The 10821-nt window shown below is 38.2% G+C and overlaps 1 long non-coding RNA gene across 2 annotated transcripts; it reads left to right on the top strand.

The window, feature by feature from the left end:
- Positions 1 to 1435: 1435 nt before the first annotated feature.
- Positions 1436 to 8548, top strand: LOC129737246 (uncharacterized). Of its 2 annotated transcripts, none has more exons than XR_008734856.1 (4): positions 1436 to 1824; positions 2134 to 2194; positions 3370 to 3462; positions 6833 to 8548. It is a non-coding gene; the product is annotated as an uncharacterized LOC129737246 (long non-coding RNA). The 2 variants fall into 2 exon arrangements; XR_008734857.1 differs by having other exon boundaries at positions 3355 to 3462.
- Positions 8549 to 10821: the final 2273 nt, after the last annotated feature.

Raw genomic sequence — 10821 nt, 5'->3', positions numbered from 1 at the left:
AGCCATGAGTTAAATGGCTGCATCTCTTGAACTGTTCCTTTCCAAGTTGAATACCTTTTGATTTTTTCCCCAGCTCTATTGTGCTTTCTAGGTTTTAGGTGTAATCCTTCCAAAATGCTTTAATCACATTAAAGGTTTAATCATAGTAAGGCTTTTGCTTATTACTATTGTTATACGTTCAGATGTCTTTTCAGCTTTTATTTGTGGGTGGGTTTTTTTGCTTAATAGTAATTTGAGGGTAAATGATTAGTCTACAAGAAGTTTAATCTGAACGGTATTCATAAATGCAGAGACTCCAGCTTGCTATTATTCATTAAATGAATGCATGGTTGTTTCAGAAAATTGTCTAACTTAGGATAACACCTTCCTATTTTAATATCTTCATACAACCAGAAGAAGCAGAACGGTAAAAGCAGAAGGTAAAGGTGCAAAGTCAGTCCTCGTCATACTAAAACCCGAAAAAACTCTTAATTTGTCTTGCACCAGGTTTTAGGCCTATTGCCTTCAGTCACCCATAAACAACTGTATGTTACTGTAGTAATGCTTACATGCAGATGCCTGAGAGAAAAACTGGTCTTTAAAAATAAGTTTTGAATGAGAGAGTAGTGAATAATATAGGCTTAAATGTATAACTGAAATAAATAACAATGGAATAAAGATATAAATACAAACTACTAAATAAATAATAAAAAAACTATTAAAAAAAGTTGCCAAGGTAACTTGAAATCAGATTTTTTGTTGTTTTTCTGCCTCATCTGTTTTCCTGCTTGCAAGGAGGATTTTATGCCCTTTCCTTTCTTCTGTCTTCATTTCAAATAACAGAACTGAATCAAACTATTAATACATGCAGTGCAGCAAGGTAACCTGAAATTACATTTTTCGTTGTTTCCCTGCCTTATCTATTTTTGTGCTAGGAAAGGGGATTTCTTGCCCTTTCCTTTGTGTCTTCACCTTTTACAATTTCTGTATATTGGGCTCATGATTCATTTCACTCTTTTCTTCCTAACCCTCTCACGTCTGGCCACAGGCTACTCTTTCAAAAATGTAGGGATACAGATTCCATTTTGTTCTGCCCATTTTCTTTTTTCTCTGGCTGCTGCCGACTGACACTGCTTGGCTTGTTCTGCCATCCAGGCCGCAAAGCTCTGGGAGCTTGCTCAGCTACCATTCACAGCTTCTGTGCACAAATTCCCACCTTCCTCCTTTGCCATTTAAGTCTCTTCCCCGCATAACCATCACTGACAAGCCCCCAAACTCCTGGCTTCAGTATTGGTTGTTCCTCCTAAGAAAACAACTTTATTCAGACATATGGACAGGAAGAACCAGCCATTTTTTGTGCATGCTGGTTTAGATGGCCATTATCTTTGGAAGAGTACAACCCAGCTTGTGGCAGTGTCAGTTTCTGTGTATGAGAACACAAATACCCAATGTTATCTTTTGCAGTAATCTTCTGAGTTCCTTATCCAAGTATTGCAAAACCTGCCTATCTTGTCCAATCCCATGTGACGTTGCCCCAGGTGACATGGCTACAAACACTGCATACACGTATCCCACACATCAGTGTGCTGCCAGTACTCAGGAGTTTAAAACAAATCAGTCATGTGCTGACATGAAGCTAGACATGAAGCAGAATAAATGGAAATTAAATTGTTCTGTATATTGTGCCATTGACTTCATGGGCGTAATGATTCTTGTGAATTTTTGCAGTGTGGGTTACCAGCACCTGGTTCAGCAGTGCTTCCAGCTGACGTGTTTGGCCTGTCTGCGGAGTTGTGAGAAATCTGATTGAGAAAGAAAAAAAGAAAAAGCCCACCCTGGCAGGAGGTATTTATAATATCTATGTATTGTGCAGGGGCTATGATCAGGATTGTGGGTTCATGGTGTTACGCTCTGTAAATAGGAGATTATGCAGTCTTTGCCTTAGAACCTTACAACAGAGGAGGACTCACAGAAATGTGTGCAATTATGTATAGTATAATATATAGTGCCTTGTATATGCTATCTGTTATATTTTGGTCTGCTTATGTATCTAAATTTAATATTATGGGATACTATTCTTGGCTCACTGAAAATCTTTTTATTTACTCTTTTTGTCTTCCCAATCCATGTATATATTTCCTTGCTTGCTTCTAGATGTCTTTCAAATCCAAGCAAATCAAAAACATGTGCAAGAGAAATCGACTAACCAATAATGGTAGGTAGCAAATTGACTGCTCTTTTTCCACTGACCTCTTTGGTTTGTTGTTACCTCATTTTTCCAAAACACTCCCACACAACATGTCTTTCATCCACCTGTTGTATTGTGTTTTGCGAGCTGTGTGTAGGAGGAATCGACTTCTTAACATGCCAGTACATTGCATAACGCGGTGAGTCGTGGTACCTGACTGAGAAGCCTAAGCACTCCATAGCGTAAACATGAACCTAATTAAAGCCGAACAGCCAGTCAGGCCAGAGACAGTATCTTTTGCTTTTTTGGTTCACATTTTGCATATGAATTTATACATACATACATACATATATATGCCACACACAACTATAAATGCATAAATACTTAGGCTGAAGGAATATCTGTAATTTGAACCACAATTTCCAAGCAGAGAGGAAGATGAAATCCCTAACACAGTGTGTTTAAAAATTACATACTGGTAGGAATGCAATAGAAATTTAAATGTCACTCAATTGCCATAAAATTATCTGTAATTGAACCAATGTATCATATACTATGTATTTATATGGCGGCACCCAATTTCATTGTTAAAGCAGTTCAAATAGCATTTGCCATTTCTGAAAAATATGGGAGATGATATCCTGTACTATTTTTAGGAATAATACGTTTATTTTTATTTGGTTGCAGTTAGATGGATGCTATGTGAAGAAGTAAGAATTAACCAGTCCTGGGCTGTTTTAGTCCGAGGGAGCTAAAGTTAGTTGTTTTAGATTGTGGCAGTTGACAGTACTGTTTGTTCTGTGGGACAGCAGTTGGAGGTCTAGTCCATTTTAGCATCCCTTTTTGTCTGCTCCCAGCTGTCTTTCCTCTTATCCCACAGTGGGATACAGAAATTACAAGTTCAGCATCCTGGGGCAGCCACAGAATGGATTTGGTGGGGCGAGGGGGAAGTGCCTAAGATCGGGGCAGAGGGGCTGAATCTACAGAGATAGCAACCACTACCCGCTTTGCAGAAAAACCAGGATAGAGGTTTGGATGAAATATTATATTTATTTAATATTAAATGCATCTACATCTTGGTGTCTTACAACCTTTCTTTTTGTTATATTCTTGAAGAAAAATGAAGGATACTTTGCTTCAAAGAAAGAGTTCAGTACAAATATATTGAATATCTGTATGAATTTCAGGCTTTATTTTGTCAGATGAGCCGCAGCCTGATGGCAGTGATGATCTGGTGAGGGCGTTTGTCTAAAGGTGGGCTGAATCTGGGAATTCCTCTGAGACAAGAGTAGAAGGTAAGCATGGCACTTGGTTTAAAGTGCTGAAAAGAGACCACATGAGTCATCAGACATATATCTTACCATCACATCAGCCACATGAGCTTGCCAAACCATGAAGAAACTGCTTGTATATGGTCTGTGATCAGACAGCTATGGAGTAAAATAGAGGAATTCTCAGATTTAACTAACAGGAACAAGAAGGCTGTCTTCGCACCATCAAAAGTATTTATTTCAAATGGAAATCAATAGGCCTTTTTAAAGTTTATTCTTTTTACTAGGATACTTACGAAACAGTTTTACACTGTAAGAAGTACAATGTGCTGAAAGAGTAATTAAAATTGACATGTGTTCAGTGGCTGCCTATAAGTATGCACATATTTGTATGCCTTATTAACTTGTTTCTTGTCTAGATTATAGTCTAGGTAAAAGAAATTACTACTGGTGTAATGTCAAAAGCTACTTGTCATCACTCAGTGAGGCTGGCTTTACAGCAGACTACACAGCTGAAGCATTATATGATTTTATTCTTTTAGCAGCAGTCATTTGAAGCTGATTCAGCAGGTGACATTTGGCGGGAAAAAAAAAGAAAGAAATTTTAAGTCAGTCATTATTCTCATGAAACATCTGAGTGAATAGGGATTAGGTAAAAATAAAAATTGCAAGCAAAGAGAAATGGAGAATGAAATAAGTTCCTGATGGTAGATAGCGCCTGCCATCTTAGTTTATATATATTAGCTTCAGGAAGGTGATGTGCTCCATCAAAGAGATCTGTTCAACTTGACAATAGCACAACGAAAAATTTACAAGAACTCTGTTGAATCAATTTAGTTGGATAAATCTTAAAGACTGCTAGTTCTAAAGTCTGATTTTATTTCCTAAAGCTTAAAGTGGGTAAGATTTGGATGAAAGATAAATAGCATAATAGCTAGCTACCTCTAAAGCCAAACTGTGGGGTTTTGTGGTTTTTTTAATTTATCCTGGGCATTTCTGCCCGGGATATGTTCAAGTTATATTTATTTCCAGGCTTATACATTAAAACTTGCACTGTTTAGCAACCTGATTCTACCTGATGGAATACAACCACTTAACTTTAGCTAATAGCCTGTGCTGAAGTAGTAATTTGAGCAGGTGTTACATGGTATTCAAGTAGTCAGATTCTACTGAAATATGTTGTTTTTCACAAGTTAGAAGAGCAAAACCTGTATTTGCACTGAAAAAAAAGACATTTGAAAACAGAATAGGTAGTACCTGCTAAACACCATGGCCTAGAAAGTCTGAAGCACCTCGATTTTCTTTGGGGTATAAAGTAGCCCTGTGTAACTTCTTTTTCATGTGCTGTTTTTTTCAGGATCTTTTCCTTTTGTTTCTGCTCATTTTCACAGGATATATCAGAGAGAATTCAGCCTACAAGACATATCTTTTTTTTTTTTCCTGTCCTTCTAAAACTGGCTACACCTAGGTAGCACAGTTCCACTGGCGTGACTCACCTAAAATACATCCCTATCTACAACAGTCAGAAACCAGTTCCAAAACCAGTAAAACTAGAAAATTCAGGTTTCATATAGCTTCAGGTCTTGCATTGTTTGCATCTCTATCCTGGAATATCTTCAGTCATTCTCACATCTCTCTCATCCTCCTCTTTGGTTTTGGCATGTAGGTAAAAGACAGACAGGCTTGTGGAAACTACATACTAGCTGATGGCTCCCAAATGGAATGGGTAACAACCAAGTTCTCCTGGCTCCCTCTCCACAGGAGAGCTAGGCAGCTCTTTGTAATTTAGCCAGCTGCTGATTTTTACACAACTATCAGGAATTCAATATCCTTGAATCTTCTGCCACTGCCATAGTTAACTGAAATTGTCCAAAGTGTTCAAAAGCTGGGGTGGTTTATGTGAGGAAAGGTGAGGGAGTCAGTGGATGATCAGCTTGATGTGATACAGAGAAACCAGGGTAGTCATGTTGAAATTTTTTTTTGCTGTACTGTCTTTGTCTCACCCATATAAAAGGAAGAACTCCCTAAATGCTCATAAGAAAGAAGCAGCAGTTACAGTCTTGGTGGCGTCTTCCAAAGCTGCCATACGTTTTGCCTTTGCAAGTCAAAGAGGCACTGTGACCCCAAAACACCACCATAACTCAAGTGAAGACTCCAGCTGCTGTAATCTGATAAAAGCAGTTACAAAGGACAAGTCATTAAGCAGTGAGCAATGTGCTAGAAGATGGTGGGCTCCTACCTTTCAAATGGGAGCCATTTAAAATCAGTACTGTTGCTTCCAGTGCAAACTTTGCCTGTATATTTAAGTTTCATAGTCCCAGTAGCAATGCCACCAACCTTGTCTACAGTAATGGTGAAAATATTGCTGTTACCAATCTGTTTACTCCTTGGGCATATTTGGCAGCCAAGGGAATAACCCTGAATGTTGGTTCCCAGGCTGTTTCTTTCCTACGTGGTTAAATATCAATGCTGAAAAAGACCAAATATTGATTTCTAATTTAAATTATATGCACTTTTCCTTTTAAAAAATGAACCAATTTTAATTCCAAATTATTATAACTTTCATGAATTCCTAAGTTTTCAAAAAGCTATTAAAATAATGTAGATAGAATACCATGATTTCAGATAGGTCATTCTTGCTGTTAGAGTTGTAAATTCTAGTCATCGAGCTTGTAGCAGCACTAGCTCAGTGTCTGGAGTCAGAATGGTGGAGCTGCCAGATCAGCTCTTGCCACCTGCATCTTCCCCTGAATACGCAGGGAACATACTTTCCTCAATTGGTTTGTTCAGCTAATTTGGCTCAATCACTTGTATGTTCCAAGTTAAGAAATCAGAGGTTGAGCACCTCTGATTTAGAGAGGGGTTAGATATTCTGAGCCTGGAACACACCATCCAAATTCTGTTCCTGCTCTAAAACTACACCTGTAACTTGTAGAACTGTCCTGCCCTTGCTCTAGTTTGTGATGTAATGAGTAGATCCTTCTTCCTTTACTCCCTGGGAATTAAATGTCACAAATATGTCAGTCCAAATGACCCAAAAGGTACCTGGGCATCAATGGCCATTATTCCCTCCATTGAGCCCTCAGGCACACAGGGAACAATCGTTGCTCGTTCATTACTTTTAATTACAGTGTGGGGGATGTTCACATAATACAGAACATAACTATAATAAAAACATTAAAAAAAGCTAAGTATTAAGGCTGGAAAGTTTGAATTTAGCCATGTCCATGGGTATAGATTTAGGCATGCTGAGATCTAAACTCGATACAGATTTTAAGCATTGATGTTTAAATGAAAAGTAGGAGGGGAAAACACGAATTAGAAAAAGCAGTTATAATACTACCTTGATCTGTTTGCAAGAAGTATTAATAAAGAATGGATTTTTTCTGTCTAGGTCCAAGGAAGCTGGTGGTCCTTGTGTTTCTGGAGAGTGTACAGCATTATAGCCAAACTGGTAAGTGAAGAGTTTAATTGTTTTTCTTGAAAGTGTGGGGAGTTGCAGAGTAGCAATATTAACCCTAAAGTGGGGAATTGCCTGTATTCTGGGTAATGCGAAAATTTTTCACCATTCATTCTAATTCCTTAGAAAATCAATGAATACTCACAGAGAGTCTCAGAAGACTTCACATTCTTGTACGTTTAAATTTTCTACAGTAATCTGATTAATTTAGAAAGTAGTATTAGCAATTGTTCTGCCACATTCCCATGGTCATGTTTTCCTAATACACTGTTATTAACCTGTGAATGGACACATTTGATACAATTTATTATTAATATATCACGTCATTTCATAATGAAAGTTCAATCTTTAGTCTTCATTTTCACTTAAGGACTTTTCTGATTGACTGCCTGGTCTCTCAAAGTATCCAATCCTCAGCCCCCTGGCTGGGCAGAAAGGAAAAGACTTCAAGGATAATACTTATTTTAAATCCACGCTATCTTCTCGTTGGGAACCTGTCAGTCCTGCAAGTTAAGCAGCCTTCGCTGGGGTCAGTATGTAGATAGGAGGTTATCTAGGAACATGGAAGCGCTACAGGAAATGTTTGAGACTTCTTATGTTGCACCGAAGTCTCATCTGTCTTCAGTGTAAACAAGGTCTTCTTTGGGTGTGGAAGGATGCCACTGCTTAGGGTTCTGTACGTCAGTAAGACATAAAATTGGTATCTTAACTATGTATTGTCTTTTAAGACCCAATGGTTCTTTCTCAAGGAAAAGAGTCGACAGATCAAAATTCAATTAACAGTGGATTCCTGTGCAGTTTTAGTGAGATGACTTTCTCATGTCAGTTTCATTTGCTGGAGAGCATTGTCATTGCTTTGATTCACTTCAAATGCTGGTATATTTTAATGGTGAGCAAATATATTCTTGTTCACTGCTGTAACATGATTTTAATGTTACGCATCAGCTTTAGTTCCTTTGAATGAAAGCTTAAACAGACCAAGTTGTGGCCTAGGAAGAAATCACCCAGGTATAGGAAATTAAAGCTACAGCTAATGGCGACTTCTCACTCATGGCAGTTGGTGTAATTTAGAGCTGTTCTTAAACCACTCTCCTTTATGCAGATGGCCTGGCTTAGCACCTGGCTGGCTGGCTGAAGGAAGTTTTAAAGAATGCTTAGTGACAGATCTGGATCAGGATACTGCATATTGACATGGTTATGAGACATTTACTGTAGAAACCGACTGTTTTGATTTATCAAGATGATCTTGGGAGGCATAAAAAAAAAGTGGAAAAATTGGCTTCATCTCAGTCAGCCTATGGGATGTTAGAAACAATACCAGAATAGGAAGTGCCTGGAACAAGAACATAAAAGGTTTAAAAAGCTGTTTTCAAGAAAATGTTAATTATTGCAGAGGATGAGGCTGAAAGGCAGGCCCCACAGAAGATTCTGATAAAGCTGAACCTGACTCAGTTACCATCAAGAGATAGTAATCCCTCTGTACTGTTGCTTTAACACTTTTTCCTTCCATGTGCTGCATTTGTATTAATAAACGGAGCAGTGATTTTGTCACAATGTCCCAGCACTGATCTTGAAAAGAAGTACAGCAGTTGTTCAAAGACAAACTTGCTAGGTAAATATACTTGATGCCCAAGGCACTGGAGGACAGGCAAAATCTGAAAGCAAAAGAATCGGAGTTTTATCCTTCCAGAGATAAAGACATGATGCCTGAAACCTGAAGGATTGTACCTCAGGCTTAAAAGGAGGGACAGAAATCCAGCCACCCTTGCAGTTTTAACTCCATCTTTTAAAATTGCTATCTGAGACCAAATTATTTTTTCTTCTGTTTGGTCCCACTGTGAAGTGGTAATACTGCATTTGTCCCATCACAATTATTTTCCTAGCCTACGATATGCTGTGATATCATATTACTTCTGTGTGAGATCAAGCAGAAGTTCAAAAATCCAACCAGTACGTAGCCAATGTCAGCACTGCTGTGGAAATGCAGAAACATACCAACTGGTTTCTCTTTCACGTGCTGAATGCTTTTTTTCCTAAGTTTGCTATGTAAAAACACCTCACGAAAACCAAGTTGTACATTAACTTGCTGAATATCTGCAAAGTACTCCTACTTGTTGACAATCCTTCATAAAAGAATTGTAAAATAATTTTCTAAAGAGCTAAAAGAAAGGGTGTTTCGCAGTATAGTTTCAGTGCTGGAGAGCTGTATTTTCCTCTGGCTTGTTAATTTGACTTGCTGAGGCTATCTGGAACTCCCTTCCTGTTTCCCTCCAAGACCTTTAGTCACTTCCTTTCTCTAAATAAAAACCCCTTTCATTTGTCTTTAACTGATGATAGATTCTCTTTCAAGCATTCTGATAAAATCAGCTAAATTATATATAGATTTTTTCCTACTTGTAAATGAACAAAAATCACTGCAGTTTGATATGTTAAAATTAGTTTCAGCGCTATGTTTGTACTCAGATTTTCACAAATTTTCAAAAGTACCTTGTTGCCTGAGGGTATACTTTAATGGAATGTTAAAATTCCATTTTCTTGTTTAACCAAGAGATGCAAAAACCAGATTGGCTAGTGAAATTATAATGACTTTATTCAGTCAAAGTACTTTTATTTGCTACACAGAAACGGCAGATTAATAAGACAAACACACACACCCCCCTTTACTTTCCTGCTATGTAATAAATAAGTACACAGAAAAGCTGAATTTTCCTTTTAGTAAACTATTTCAGGCCCAGTCATCTACTGTGAACAGGGTAAAATGCCACTGAAGATTACAGACCTCTCTCTATTCATTGATAAGGTCATTAAGACTCGCCTGGCTTTTTTCTCAGATAAAAGCCATCACTAGATTGTTACTCGTTTCTTGATACATTTTAGTATATTAAGCTTCTTCAAAGAGTAAAAATGTTCTGAGAATTTGTATTACCCAGAAGTGAGTGCTCTCCCCCACGTACATTCTCCGAATTGACTAGCTGGTAGGAAGAGAAAGGAAGCGGTGTTCAGATTTTCTTTGCATGTACTTACCCTGTGGCAGCTGGTGTAAGACACCAGGTAGGCATAGCAATCGGTAAGTGGAAAGAGTGCAGGTATCACTTTGTATCGTAAATCAGGAACCAAATTACTGGCTTGGGGAAGTAGAAGTGCTGGTACTGGAGTTACAGCAGAGATCTAGGGCTGTGATCTGTGATCCTCCATGTCAGGACCCACTGTTTCTACCAGATCGGAATATCATTCAGGGATAATTGACAGCTAGGTGGCATTCAGGGTCGATACCTAAGCTGACTGAGCTGAATGTTGGGTTACACTCTGTCCTAAGTGGTACAATATGAATTTCAGTGAGCATGATGGGAGCCACTGAGCCTCTTCTGTCTTTATTTATTCATACATAGTCCACTGGCGGTAACAGAGATGTAACAATAAATCTGGGAAAAGAATTTAGCCAGAACTTTTGAATTTTACAAAACATGGAATTTAATCCTGCTGCCACTGTAACACCCCTTATATCACTGTCAGAAGGGCTGACCTGAAAATATACATGATAATTTGTCAATAGGAGATACAAAATGGTAGTGGAGAAGAGTGAAGTCTGAAGACCTTGCAGGTTGTTAAGTCCTTATTCACCTGCTGCGAAATTTTTATCTCCATTGGGGCAACAGTGTTGCCTTCACTGTATTTATAAAAATAATTTTCACATTCCTTCTAGTAATTTATGGTAGAGATAGGGAATGTTAATGTCATTCCTGCAAAAAATCTCAACTGGAACTTCCTGTGCCTGAACTGAGACTGGATCTGGTGCAGGGCAAGGCTGCTCAGAGGAGCAGGAGAAAGGGTGACAGCGGAGCTCTTCTAGTTTTAGCTTAAGAAAGCAAGGGCTGGACAAAGTGTATTCTTTAAAGCCTGTTAAATATTAAGTGTCAGTGAAA

The sequence above is a fragment of the Falco cherrug genome, chromosome 13 (genome assembly GCF_023634085.1).
Source record: "Falco cherrug isolate bFalChe1 chromosome 13, bFalChe1.pri, whole genome shotgun sequence".
Lineage (NCBI taxonomy): Eukaryota > Metazoa > Chordata > Aves > Falconiformes > Falconidae > Falco > Falco cherrug.
Note: the sequence above shows the minus strand (reverse complement) of the source record. Positions and strands in the feature narration are given on the sequence as shown.